This window comes from Botryllus schlosseri, chromosome 8 (genome assembly GCF_051294905.1).
Source record: "Botryllus schlosseri isolate E-star chromosome 8, Bs_hap1, whole genome shotgun sequence".
NCBI classification, from domain to species: domain Eukaryota; kingdom Metazoa; phylum Chordata; class Ascidiacea; order Stolidobranchia; family Styelidae; genus Botryllus; species Botryllus schlosseri.
The window spans coordinates 5,394,539-5,410,340 of NC_137243.1; the positions used below are offsets into that span (position 1 = coordinate 5,394,539).

A 15,802-nucleotide genomic window follows, 5' to 3' on the forward strand; every position below is an offset into this window, starting at 1 on the left:
ATTTTTCATGCGTTCTGTAAGCGTTCGTGGTGCCCGTGGAAGCGTCCGAAGACGTACTCTTAAAACTATACAACACGCGAGGGACAAAGGTAAGAAATTTGAGGAATGCACAAAAAGATGCCTTGCTGTACCTACTGATAAAGTTCTACGACAAGAGAGACGAATTAGGTGTCAGCGTATTTGTCTTCTTAAGGTTAATTACGGTAGTTGCATTAGCTGTGTTCAGACCGCGTAAAATATACTCTGTGTCTAATCAAGTTCACGGCAATACCTATACCGACAGAAACCCCTCAAGGCAAACATCCATCAAATGCTACAAACTCTGAAACACGTTTAACATGATCATACGCACACGCCGGGTAATTGATCCTCGGGGCCTGTCATTTGACAAATTTGACATCCACACTGAATTAGAACATGACCTCTGAAAGACGAAGCAAATGAGGCGTGCGTATTCGCCGCTATTGCGCATGTGCGGCCGATAATGTCAAATTCGACACGATGAGATGCATTGATAAAACACTGGCATCGTTGTAACGTTACAATGATTTTGTTGAGATCGATGTACCTGCGTTGGTGGAACAATGTATTATCTGATGGGACAAGATACTGCAGTGTCACAGCCGGTTACGTCACTGATTCCAAGTTTGATGGCGTGTTCCATGTCAAGCCACGAGACCCAGATGTTTTCGCGAAAGTCTGGTTTACATGGTGTTCTTTTTCGCCTGGAAAACAAACGTTTGCGTGATGTCGCATGATATCGCATCTAGAAGAGCTTCTCGGCTCAGCCTGGTAGCTTGAACGAGAGCAGGCAAAGGCTATAAATTCTTCCATGGGCAAGTATGTGTTGGATAATTCTGTTTGTCCGTAAAACTATCGAGACGACAGATTACCCGTTGTCGGGAGAGGACGTTCTTACACTTTCATTTGTGTGCCTTGGAGTCGATTTTGATCAAAATACGCCAAACAAGTCTGTGCCTACAGAAGGAGTTCGTGTACCATCTAAAAATAATACATTGAGCATAAGCGTGATATTTGGTCTTACGATTGCTGCTATGCAACGTTCTTTCCAATTCTCTACTGGTTGGTGACGATTACCCCTGACGAGTGTCAGCCGAAAGTATTCAAATTCATTTCAGTATGACATCTTGTTCAAATTTTGTTTGGGAGCATCAGAAACTAACGTTAAATCGAAATGTAGTATGTCAGTTCGCGCATCCGTATGTATCAGATGTTTTTGAGCTTTTTAGCGGGAACCCTGGATTTGATTTTGGGTTGCGTGGTTTGTGTACTAGTACGAGAAGATTTTTTGATTCCAACTACTCGGACACGGCACAATAACATCAACACGCATTGGAAGCATAACCACGTAAAATGAAATCAGCTCAACTCAGCTGAACTAAGTTTAGGGCGTGGTAAACATCCAGCATGGTTGCAACTGATGAGATTTTACTACGTGAAGTTGCGGCAAAACAACAACGCTGAAAGTGACGTAAGGGACGCGCGTAACAACAAAATGCGATAATATCTGGAAACGCCACACTATTAATCATCAGCATTAATTTCGACTTTACGTGGTCGCATAATGCTATTATCGATAATGTTGCAAAACTTTATTGAAGCTAAAATATAAAACACTTTGATTTTCATTTGCCTCTCACGGTACACTTAAAACTGGCCCGCGGGCCGCCAAGTGCTTCACGGACGCCAGGGACGCCAGTTAAATAACCCCTGATGTATTATATGGCTGTAATTTACGATTGTTCCATATATCGGATAGAGCGGTGCGTGGTGATTTAGTTCCCTTTGAACACTAGATGGTGTTTATGCGGACTGCTTTCGGTTTGCCTTTACATCATGACTATTCATTCCATTCTGTACTGTGTGACACTAGCTTACTTTTTTATGTTTATAAAAGACTAGGAACCGATCGTATTGAGTTCTATCAAAGGGTACAACACAGTGGTTCTCAATCTTAATCTTAGCGCGTACCACCTCGAGGTTCTATGATTTTCCTGCGTACTAACCAATTACTGAAAAATAGAGGATTATTAACATGAGTGGATTAGCAAATAAGTTGGCCCGGATATTTCGAAACAATGCGCCCCACGAGCTAATCCGCCCCTGATTTTATTAATAGCACACACTAATAAGGCAAAATTTGAAGTGATTACTGCAATCGTTTCTTTTTCACAATCTGATCTGGGCGGGGTGCAACTGAGTTGAATGACGTATAAAGTATATGCATTCGATGGAGACATTTTTTAATTAGAAAAAAATACATTAACGGTTTGTTAAAACGGTAGTTTTACTTAAAACGAATGCATTTGATGCGTACCAACTGAAATGACTTCGGTCACCATTAAATTGAGAACCACTGGGGTTGAGTAGTAAGTTCTTGCTTTTGGAAAATATAAGTCGTGAGTTGACTACTCTGTTCGCTAAAGCACGTTTGCTGGATGTTTCATATCGTGTGCGTATAACTTATTCGCATATCTATTTATATTAGTAAAATACAGTCTCTATACTTGACCACTGTACTGGAATTAGGGGCTGGCGCCTTATCGGCAAAGCGTGAAATGGTTTCGTAAATAAACCATTCCCAAAACTTTGAAAATTATTATAATTTGACTCGGGAGAATAAGTTTCGCGCAATTCATTCCCAGTTTCGGTGTTACAGCCCATTTGTCCGATACGTAGCCATACGCGCATCAACAAAAATTGTATCGATAGCAACAATGCGCGCATTGTCTCGTTTCGAGGGGGTGTGTAGGAGATAATCTCGCGGGGCCACGAGAATCATTTGCAAAAATCTCCGATGATTACCGTGTATAATGACGGAATTTTCATTACGTACGTCTGTAGTCTGCACGACATCTTCACGGCCGACTTGGCTTCAATTCGCTATCGCGCAAACTGTTTTTGTTGAGAAAATTGATCGCGGCGCCGTTATCACAAACGTTTCATCGACTGAATAGACCACCTTATTCAAATATAGACGACAGACGACTCCGATAACAGTACTCACGGTCGATCTCTTCAACTCGAGGCTGGGTTTAATGGCTGTGGCCTAGTTAGAATTACAATCTCGATCGGAATAATCTGACCGCAGCATTTCACACTTCGTTTTGCAACAGTGTTGTTGATATACAATGTTCTTTCCAATTCTTTACTAGTTGGTGACGATTACCCCTGACGAGTGTCAGCCGAAAATATTCGGGTTCATTTAAATATGAATGTACTATTTAATTGTATATTGAAGTTCCGTACCTCCAAGAAGCTCTTCAAACAGTGTTGCCATGTATGAGTGGGGGATTGGGATTGACTTCATTTCAATTACACCTCAACACGATTCACGACCACACTCGATGTTATAGGGGATAGACCAGAGGATATCAACCTTTCAAAAATTTTGAAAAATCAATTATTCCCCTATTTACTTTTTGAACATTTAAAAATAAAAAATAGAAACGTATTTTCTTTCTTAAAAACTGGTTTATACAGTAATCGTGCAGTAGTTATGATGATAAAATAATATAAATGCAATACACAATAAACATGATAGTGCATTAATTAGTTGTTGCATATGCAGTTAATGTGATGGTTGAGCTTATTTTTGCGCTATATCATAATTGCTGGTTTGGGGTGGAGGGAAGAAAGAAAACTCAAGATCAATCAACTATTACATTTTCATTTATTGCTTTTGTTATAGCGGAGTGGCTTTAAAGATGATATTTTTTTTAATCAAAATATTTCATTGGATTATTGAAACAGAGTCGTGGTGCGCAGGGGAGCCATGACCACCAAGTTTTTAACCCGTGGGCTAGATATTGACTTCTTGGTCGGCTTGAGTGTAGGCCTACATGCCGCAAAAACATCAGGCCCTATGGGGACGGATTTGTGGATATATTACAGCATTATGGCGAATTGCACTGATTCTACTGCAAAATCTTACATGCTACTATGCGGAATACGCGAAGACAGAATCCCGTCATTTAAACGCTATGCACGTTGACGTCTTGGTTTAAGATGTAACCCATTGGAACGCATTAGTGGATATATAGTCTGATATTCTAGGTACCCGCGCGAATTGCTCTGCAAAATCATCTAGAGTACTGTGCGGAACGATAGGCAGACACACACCCGTCTTTTGAACTATGCACAAATTACACATACTATGTTCTTTGTCAACTGTCGTTCTACCTACCATTACGTAAGAAGTGAGATATAAACGCGATTTCGTACAGAAATTGTCGCATTTTGCAGATCAGCGGTGAATGTATAATAGGCTCGCTCTTTCCGATAGGAATCAATGCGTTCCGCCTCTTTACAGACCTTAACTTGGAATTACCGCATCCAGAACCGAAGTGTGGTAATGCTATTACGGGCGTGTGAAGTTAGATAAATATCTTTCATTGACATGATGTAATGCCGCGCGCTTGCATTCTGTGTCAATTATACTCCAATGCACTCATCCCTCATTCTTTTGTGCGAGAGCAAATTCCTTGATGGGGCAGCCTGTCAGCTTGCCGGTATGCACGCAACTGTCTGTGATCGCTGAAATAACAAGAGAGATATGCGATTCTTGATCAACAAGTCGGGCGCGTCATGGCCATAAGTATCCTCGCATGATAGCCATGGTTATCACAATGTCACACCTTCAAGTTAACCGTACATGACTCACGGCGTCATGTGTGTTGGCAAACATCATAGGTTAATTCCACGACAATGACTTACATTCCAAGGTACTCTTGCATGTAGGGATGCCGGTGGATCATGTATAAATTCAGGGTCGCGTCCTTTGAGAAGTCTTTGCCATCATTCCAATGGAATGACAACAAAGCTGTGTCCGGTTTGGATTGGAATTTTAGAGTATAGCGCTTCTACGCCGTCACGGAATTCGTCTGATTCGGAAAACACGATGCCATCTTATTTTGCAGTGCTTCTCAAACTTTTTGAGTTCGCCCGTATTATAGTAGTCAGCGTATGGTGTAACAATTCCTCCGGTTTCGGAATTTCATGCGATTTTTAATTCAATCACTGATTCTCGGACCATGTCTTATTATATAGATATTGTTGTAGTGTTAACAAATTTTTAGCGACATTACATTTGAACTTCGCCTTAAATGAACCCTTTCTGATACCCTACTTGAAAAGATTTTATATGGAGTACCTCCAAGGGCTTCACCATCTGTGTGATTGTCTCATGTTTCAAATTCCTGTCCGATACGCTGATAAATTATACGGCTACACGGCGCGGATCGGCGCTGATATACGCCCAAAGTCTACAGCCCCGTAAATTTGCGAAAGCGGGAAATAACAAGGGGAGTCGAAAATATTGAATTAGTGTATTGTATCCATCAAACCTCCCGTCGCGTACTATCATAATAAAATATTATGGAATTGCTACTAGCTTGACTACGCTCACCGGGCGCCTAAAATATGACAATATCACACGAAATTGGTGAGCTCATGTCAATAACGGGAAGATATGAATACTGACTGTACGCGGGAAGGTCCCAAATTTGTAATATCAAGCGACAGGCGGCGTAGTTTGAATTATTACCGAAAATTCAAGATCGAATTACCTTATTCGCAACGCCACTTCGTATCTAGTGTATGGTCAAGTCTCTTGCTCATCGCAAGGTGGCGCAATATAGCGTGTGTTCGACTGCGAACAGGTCTCTCGTGTTCACTGTTCATTGGTGAATGCTGAGTTGAAATCCAAAGTATACCCTTTCCCCTCTCTCAAGGTCGGCACCCGTATAAAGGCACCTCCAAAGTCTGGCGCTCTGGCAACTGGTCACCGGTAGACAATGGACATATTTCATTCGGCCCATAGGCTCTGTCTTCAATGATATGGTTGGCAATGCCCCTATCCGAGAAATCTCGAAACACCGGGATGAGAAGCGCAACTTTAGAGAACGAATCCCCCGGAGGACATTTGCATAAAATAAACTGATTATTTTGCAGTTACAATACTATTTTACAGTTAACTTATTTAAAGAGCGTCTTGGAGGTACAAAACTCCAATATACAATTGCATAGTACATTCATATTGAAACTATCCGACTATTTTTATCTGACACTCGTCATGAGTAATCGACAGCAAGTATAGTAGAGAATTGGAAAGAACATTGTATATCAACAATCGTATCACCAATATTTAACTTGAATAATATTCTTCCCACATCAAGTAACGTACGCTGCCACGGCAAATCCTGATCTTATGACGTTACCCTCAATTATAATTTACAGATCTGCTTGAATTGGATGAACAGAACCTAATGCTACTTTCGAATACTCCTCCTCGCCATCTGATCCGCGTAAGCCAGTGGTTGCCAACCGGTGGGGAATTCAATGGTTTCTGGTGGCGAATAGACACCTTTGTTAAACATTATATGCAGGATAGTCTACATATTTACGGAGACACATGCGCGATTACCATTACCAGTTATCTGCTCTGGAATGTATGTATCGAAAATTATATTGCGTGTTGTTCACAAAAACTCATTTGTAACTATGTATAACCAATGATGGCTTCACAAACGTATCCAGTACGACCAGTATGACGTGAAATAACGCTTTCGCTAAATTTCGAGTGTTACCAGTATCGGTTCACAATACGTTTTATGTTGCAGTTATAGGCGATTATATTGCGTACTGGTGTGGTTGTGTGTCTTGTATACTCAAATATGCAATTAGCTGCCTCGAAACGACATAAGTTAGAAGGAAATACGACAATGGTTTTGGGTAGTGGGGAATGAAGACTCGGAATAAATCTGATGTGGGGAATGAAGACAAAAAGGTTGGGAACCACTGGCGTAAGCGGTGTCTTAAAAACGCTTGGAGGTGGTCCGTGCTACGAGTCGGCAGATACGGAATCGTATTGAAGAATATCGGCTGGGGTGTAAATGACCATTGACCATTGTAGTCGTAAAGCACCATGAACACTACAAAACAATATTAATATTTCCAGGTTTGGTTAGCTATCCCGAAAGTGTGAATCCAATCGCCGGTGGAACACCGCAAGAAAGTTTAGGACAGAATATTACCAACAGTATTTCTCTGCGCTGGCCATGTCGTCATGTCTTATCTCTCCATATTAAGTTCTTAATCCTATTACCACATTTACACAATAATATTTCGTGTTATACTCGGAGTTGGCGCAGTCACGTTTCTTTTGCCTTCGTCGAAGGAGGCTTTTCGCGAAACGCGATACGCCGTCCAGCGTCATTGTGTTGTCTTCCCCTCTACACACATTCGAAAAATGCCACTGTAAACTTGTTAACAATAGTACGCCAATGGTATGGATCCTTAAGCGAAACTCCGTCACGCACTGTTAATAAGTGTTTGTGATATCCGCGTGTTAAACGTAAGCAATGTGGTGTTATTTACGGACTGGTTGTAATTTTCAAGTATTTTGGTAATGGTGTGATGCAGACATAGACAACTCTACTATTCCATTTGTCCATTTTAGACTAATTAAAGCGAAATACCTGTAATGTAATTCTAATCCAATTTGTTAAATTCTAATTCTAACTTGATTTTTGAAATGTCTCAACACTCAAATATCAATTTTAATAACATTACTGATTCTCCTGAATAGTGCGAAACGAGCCAAGTTTGCTGTAAAACATTTGTCATGTTCATGCTTATGCATATGACCTCTGATTTGATACGAACTGAACGTGATTCAATTTCTAAGTTTTCGCGAACCAAGTAATTCTAATCCTAATCTAATTTGGAAAAAACTGTGTAGCTATGATTCTAATTCTAATATAATTCAGAAAAGCTGAAAATGTTCTAGTTGTTGAAGTGCGGTGTGATGCGTGCAGACGTAGAGCGGTGGTAATTATCATACTGTTCAGGATAATGATCCGGATGAGCCCCGCGTCAGAGGTTTTTGCAATCGGCATGACGTCATTTGTTCTAGAAAAGGCGCAAGAAACATTCCATTTGCCTGCAGCAAAACCGCTGTGTTTACCGGCGATAGTACACAGCAATTTAAATCCGCGACCGATATCATTCAGTTAAAACACACGTTCATTGTAGGCGGCGTTGGCGGTCGCGATTGGTCGCACGGGGCTTATCGCGTTAAAGCGCGATTGTACACTATTGCGGTAAATGTTATCCGTGATAGATTGATAAGGGATTGCGATCGTGTTGCATCATGGACCCGGATGCGCATTGCAATTGCAATTGGTGAACACGGGACGTTAACATCGGATCGTTGTCGACTTTCCCACCGGCTTGCCCAATATATCTACCTCAATTGCAAAGTTGCATGGACCCTTCCTTGTCCATTAATTAGAGAAACGCGACATTAGACTTTAAATTGCTTAAGGCATATGGAACGAATTTTCCCCATCTTATCGTAATACACGGCTCACGGTCTACTTTGGACGTAGGCGTGCAACACAATGCTGCGACTGTTGTGCAAAACTGTTTGAAATCGGACTTGCTGACATTTCAATATGACCGCCTATTGTACACGTAAAATCAAGAAGACAACAGCGAATTTGAAGTTGAACTTTGGGGTTGCACACATTCGTCGATATTACATTTCGCGTTCATTTTTGAAGGTTCATCAGTCCGCAAAATAGGTTTCGAAATTTTACCCGTCTCTAAGCTCGAAAAAGGTTGAGAACGACTGTTCCTACCAATCAAGCTCAGGCCGCTGTTGCCATGATAGATGACTTGAACAATGCATGTCTTTCGCACTTACATCTGTGGCGAGATGACGGCTACGAGTCCGACCGTGGTGGACTCCAGAATCCCTTGCCGAGATTTCGAGATTTATCCATAGGCTCCTACTTGCCATCTGATCTTAAAAGAGCCTAGATGTGGCCCGCTATACGTAATCACAAATACAGAATATCGGCCTGATGTAATTGGCCATTGCAGGCAGTCGAAAACACTATGAATACCACAAACAGCAACAACATAGCCCACATCTAGATTTATATCTTGCATGTACTGTACATACATTTTGTAAATTCCTGTATAATAACACTAGAAGCCCATTGAATTTTTTGGGTTGCTTATATAGTGTTTTATAGTGCATTGATTTCACCAAAATAAATACCAATGCCACACATTTAACCACATAACTCCATTTCTGAGTGCTGTACACTGTACAGGGTACGGGGTGACATTCCAGAACAGTCGGGTTTGATACTGAGCCAACCAACAACATACTTGCTATATGATTCGCACCTTACCATTTTAGTAACCATTCCTTGGTATCTTTCTATGCCAATTTGAAACCTTCATCGTACCAAACCTACGTCGCCGTAGCTATCTCCAATCGACAGTTATGGTAATAGTGACGCACGCACTTATTTCCTGTTGTCCGCCTGGTATCTGTGTTTTCACGTCGCAAGCTCAGAAAGAGGAGTTGAACCAGCATCTTAAATACCCTCCTACCCAAACACGCATTGTATGACCTTTTGACCAAACAGTGGTCTCGACCCATTGTATGTACTTCGCGATAAATTACGTATTTACTATAAAATAACTCGAGTGATTTTTCAGAGGAGTATACCAGCGTCATATCATCACTATATATGAGTACAATTGATAGGTGGGGCTTGTGGCTACCCTAGAATATCATCGGAATAATATACGTACGTACATAAATCAAGCACAGCGATATTTTATGAAAGAGTTGTATACCCCTTAACGCCATAAAACATTCACAAAATCATAGCTATGGTTTTCGTTAGCTTCTGGGTTATAAAACCTCGGAATCAAGTGTTGCTTGCTCGAAATTGAAGCAGCCATCTTGTTTATCATTTCGAAGGATATCTGGAAGTTCCGTGTTTTTTTGTACTCCATGACACATTTCGTACATTTTATGGGCATTGATTGGTTCCAACGTAACTCCCTGTGCGGCTCGCTTTTGTACCGTTCCAGATTAACGACCTACACCTTCACACACTGTCGGGATTACGACATGATCGAAATAGTTGCAATGTGAAACACTTTGAAAGTACCGGGATTCCCGATGATGCGTCTGGTCACCTGAACTTTCTTTGCCTCCTGGGTACGAAACTTTATCGACTGTCCGATATAGAAGTTGCTGCTCTGTGTTATAGATCACGTCCACCACATCACCCTTAGTCATGGTATCAAATTGGAAATGATACGCGCAATACAATGTACTTTTAGTTTCAATTTTCGTTGGGTAGTACAAAACCTTTTACGATCTGGAATATCGAGAAACCTAAATCCCTCACCCGTGAGTGTTGTGATATTTCACCAACAACAGCACGACACAATATATTTTCAGAGAACCAAAATACATATCACTTTTCAAAAGCTTCTTGGAGGCACAGAGCTTCAATATACAATTGAATAGTATTATGCATAGTGAAATAAATCCGACTATTTTCGACTGACACTCGCCGGGGGTAATCGTAAGCAACAAAATTGGCAAGAACATTGTGACGATTACCCCTGAGGATTGTCAGCCGAAAGAATTCCGGTTTATTTCAATATGAATATACTATACACTTATATCACTATTCGCAGATCACCCCATTGTAAATGCGACGCGATTGCAGAAATATGGGACAGGATTGTCGTGTATTTTGACCTATTTTACAACGAAAATCTCTACATTTGGAAGATTTGATCACCGTTAGGTTGGAATTAGCATTCAGCATGTACTTTGCCGTTTGGGCACAGTTATGCTAAATGAAGCCATAGTATAATACAAACTACGATTGTAGGTAATCTGATACGAGGGTTACGATAAAATATCGCATGCTATTGTGTCGTAAACCTTATTTGTTGCACTCCAGGGTAAAAGGGTAATAAAACTACGATACTTGATATTCTTTGTTCAATTTTAAACTCATATATCTTGCTTTGTCAACGCGGTTTTGACTCCTTGCCAACCCGTCTTCAAGCCCCGTCGCTTTTTCGAGATGTTAAGGTGTCTTTGTCGTCAACGTGGTGTAAAATAATGGAAGCAATTCTAAATGTTTCCAAACTGTTTTCCCACATCATCAATGCTGAAAGAAGATGTGGTCAGTCACGAGGAGCTTCTACTTGTTTCGCAGTACTACTGACGCTTTTGTATACTTGTACTGGTTACTAGAGGTCGGCCGATTACCGACTTGGCCGATTACCGACTTGGCCGATTTATTGAGGCCGATATTTGGAATTATCCTGATTATCGATATTTTATAACCAAATAGTTTCAAAAATTTTGAAAATTGAAAATTAACTATTATATTCCTATACCTCAAAGAACGGACTTACTCTACTACTTAACATGTTTTAGTTAGTGTGAGACAGACACACCAACTTTTTAATGATATTTTTTTAAAGTAGAGAGTAGTATTTGGTTGGGATACGGTTGACCACTTTAATGGGTGAAACTAGGTGAAAATTTCGTACGTAATATGTCTTATTATAAAAATTTTGAGATCCATTTTTTCCAGCAGATTGGAGCAGGTTTAAAAATATTCCTCACAATTCACAACATTTCGTGTGTACGGGAAAAACAGGCACGGCAAATAACGTGTAGGTCAATTATGTTGGTTATTTCTGTATCTCCGTGGACGCATATAGACTTAATTTAAACATTTTATTACTACTCCTCAACACCACAAGTATGTTTAAATCATTGGAATACCTACTTCCGATCCTCAAATAGAGTTTGTTAAATTATCCTTAACTGTACTTTAATCTTTAATTAACCTTAGTAGGTGTAATGAAATCATCGATCGCGCATAGATCTGCGATTTCTAAGAACTTCATTGACCTTCTGGTGAAATAAGGTGCGGCGAGGTTGGTCTTTTAAACTGCAAGGCACGTACCTTTTCCTAAAATGTGTCGTGATCCGTTTCAATATATTTTGGCATAAACTGTAGAAGTTGAATTCGTTGATGATGGCTCGTACACATAGTGTAAATTTATGAGCGTAAAGGAGAGATCGTCTTTGTACGCCGCATTCCAAAGCTTTGTGAAAGTGTAGTTTTGGGAAACTGATGTCATAATAATACACTATCGATGATGTACAACAGACTCCTTTCCTGTTCGCCCAGTTGACAATCAACAGGCTACTTTTGGGCCCATCTGTCATATGGAACGCTATGAAACTCATTTCCTTATATACCTCTCCCCCTTTCGCTATTTTGTTGACACCGCCCTATTCTTTTTTCCATTACACTCCTTGTTTTTCTTCTGCGATGAGTAATCGGGTAAAATCTTCTCTTGAGACGTCTCGAATCATGAGGATTTGTAAAGTCCGAATGATTGTTTCGGGGAGGTGATGACGTGACGCGATGAAAAAGGCGAACCCTGATGCCACCTCCCTGCGATGTATAAGTCACAAATAAATTCTGAGATGTTTTTGTCGAGATATAAGTGAAGTTACGTCACACATATGGGCAGTTCATGACCCTATTAAAGGATAAATCAGATTTATATGATACCATAGCGCGTCATATAATAATACAAAGATGTATAAACAACACAACGACAGATTCGCCATTTATAGAGACCGAGCATTAACCAAAACTAATATTGTTGCTATATCATATTGTACACTGTTTACATGAACAATACACTGTATAGTCATAAAAACCTTAGATGGTTTGGTTCAGAGATACAAAAATCCTGTCATGTATTTTCGCGTTGTGGGTAGCTTGAAAGGGTGCTGCAAGACGCCTTACAAGGCTACATCTGCTTCTTCCTTGTTCAGTGGCATATGCACATTGCATAACGTGCACTCACGGTATGCATATGCACTAGGGCTGTTCAAAAATAACTTTTTTTCCTGATTCCAGCCATTCACTGATTAAATTGTCAGGTTGCCACAACAAAGGCTGCACACCAAATTTGGTTCAATTCGAACGTGTCTAAACGTCCGAAGAGCCAATTAAAAATTTTAATTTACTACGTAAAATTTAAAAAAAAAAATTTCAAATTTTTCTCTCAACCCCATGAAAATGTTGAGATGTCTTCAAAGACCATGCAAATGAAATTTGAGTCAATTCCAACCTGTAGAAACGGAGTTATTTGAGTTTTTCGTTGATAATTCTCGGATTATCCACCAATCAAGGATAATTGGAGAATTATCAACGAAAAACTCCAATAAATCCACTTCTACTAGTCCGAATTGAGTCAATTTTTTTTTGCATCGTCTCTGAAGACAGCTCAACAATTTCATGGGGTTGACAGAAAAATTTGAAAACATTTTTTTTTCAATTTTCCTGTATAAATTTAAAATTTTAATTGGATCCGCGGAGCCCTATACTTGTTAGAATTGAACCAAATTTGGTGTGCAGCGTTTTTTAAGGTAACCTGACAATTTAATCACTGAATGGCTGGAATCCGGAAAAAAAAGTTATTTTTGAACAGCCCTAATATGCACAGATCGTATGTAAGCATATCAAGAGTCGGTGTATATGCCGCGAAAACATCAAGGACAAGAATATATTCCGTCCTATTCCTATTCTTAAACATCCTGAATTATCGTTTCTAATGTAAGGTTAACAACCATAGTGTTTCATTCCGTACAGGGTTTGCTGTAATTAGGTAAAAGTTTGATTTCGATCTCTCTGTAGTAATGTGCATAAGGTCTCAACAATATAGAATTTTCAGTTGAAATCAAAGCACACGTTCCATGTATCTCCCTCCGTATCAGATAATGTCACGTAGCTCGGGTTTACAACAAATATCAATGAAACTTAGGCTTCAAAACACTGTGTGACGTTCAAAGATATTAAGACACGGCATATATAGGTATGGTCGTATGCCTTACTAAGATTATTCATCAGTCATCACTGCTCACTCAGTCATTAGCATTATGTCAGATTTGCTTTTATCCCTATACGGGAATGAAATAATCCGCGCGTACATGCAAACAATTTGTGGTGGTACGATCGTTTAATTCTCAACCATGACAGTCTCGTACGTGAGATAAAAGCACTCGAAAATCGCCGTAAGGCGCGAGCATCTTTGTCTTCGCCGATGTCTCACGGCTTGAGATGAGATAGGAAACAATGGTTTAACATCCAATGACAAATCATATGCGTATGATGAATGGTAGAGAACATTTGATACGCAGATGATGGCTACACAATCGAATGAATATTTTTAGCGATAATTAGAGACACCACGATATAATAGATATCCCATCGAGACTATATTGTGTCGATAGTGAGTCAAGTAACGTTTGAAAGTGAATATGAAACAATCGCCATATCGCTCGTCACATTTTGGCTATCTAATCACCGTTTACAAGGAGTATTGCGTAAATAGAAACCTTTGATTAATTCACGACGTCATGTCGTCATGTCGCAAGGAGTCTTTTGTGTGGCATCGAAATTTCCGTTATCGCATATCTTCTTGATGGGAGTTTGTGATAGACACAGTTCTCGCACAGGAAAAGGGTTGGAGATCGGCAATGTAATCGAAATAGTCAAATATTTACGTGGTCTCTAGCGTCTGGCTTCTCATACCGTCCATTCGACTGCATGTGGGTTGCTTTAGCCAGTTAACGTATCATATATAAGTAACTGGTTACTAATCAGCGCCTAAATTTTATTTTAAAAAATCTTCATATGAATATAGTTCAGTCCGAACCCGAAAGAATACAAATTCGCCTTCATGCATGCATCCATCCAGGTATATAGCAATAAATTCGCATTGAATGCACTTCTTTCGCCACGAAATCAGACACACTTTGCTATTGTGTGATTTGGGCCAAAGCTCACAGCAGAGGGTCACTAAAGATTGACAAACATAAAGCTGAACATTCCGAGCAAACTATCGAGCAAATAATTTTTGAAATTGGCAAGGCGAATGCTCGTTTAGTGGAAAGACGTTATAATGACGTGGAAATTGTATTACATGAAAACGGTTCACACTGCAGAACCTACCAAGGTTCGTTTGTGAACGCGAACCTCCAAATTTCAAAGGTTCACACACAGAACGTGAACGTGAACCCCACGTTTACACCATCCGCAGTAAGAAGGTATGCACGTAAACACGTAGGCAAACTCTTCACTCCGCAAGTTTGCATAAGCGAAAGAAAGTTCGCTCCGCGTTAACCTGTTTCCTACTGCACCCCGGGCATTCGCCGAGTAAATCAAAGGCACGCGCATGTAAAATCTTAGTTTCGTATATTTGCATAACCTGTCATTTGTCTCTTGAACGTGGATTTACGGTGACGTCATTCTCGAACGAAAATATTCGAAAGATGCGAGTGAAAATCTGCGATATAAGGTATGGCTATGGTCTCAAGTCATATCACGGAAGATTAGCATACCTGAACATGTAAGCGCAAATTCTTATCTGGTGCTTTGTTACGGGGCGAGAATCTTCGACTATGCTAAGAAAGCTATCAGTTCGTCGGAATTTCCGATGCGTAAACTATTGTCGTAATTATAATTGCTGTCATGTTTTCACAATCGAAAAATCGGTTTTCCTATGAGCAATAAGCATATAATTTATTGGTATATGCACTGCATCGTATGCTTCAAAGATGGCGGTTGGCGCGAGTTCCTTGCAATCTTTGCACATTTGCACAATGCGTTTGTTTATTCGTACTATTTTACAACTGGCATGTTGTGACTTCCTCTGGTTGAATATTACCATATACCTGCCGTGTAATTTATCAGCTATAGCAAATGTACATGCGTAGCTTTGTATAGGAGATCTACCGCAATTATTTCAATACACGACGATTACAGATTGCAAATTATACAACGTGATCCTTAGAATGTACGCTGCTTCCTTGTATGTCTGTCTCGAGCCGTCATGGATAGATGATGTAATGGCA

General features: G+C 40.1%; 1 protein-coding gene and 1 long non-coding RNA gene across 2 annotated transcripts in view; both read left to right on the forward strand.

The window, feature by feature from the left end:
* LOC145443973 (uncharacterized) overlaps positions 1-15,802 on the forward strand; it is a 69,000-nt gene that overhangs the window by 11,238 nt on the left and 41,960 nt on the right. The window lies entirely within an intron of this gene.
* Positions 715-3,992, forward strand: LOC145443986 (uncharacterized). The gene is made up of 2 exons (XR_013916581.1): positions 715-3,125; positions 3,281-3,992. It is a non-coding gene; the product is annotated as an uncharacterized LOC145443986 (long non-coding RNA).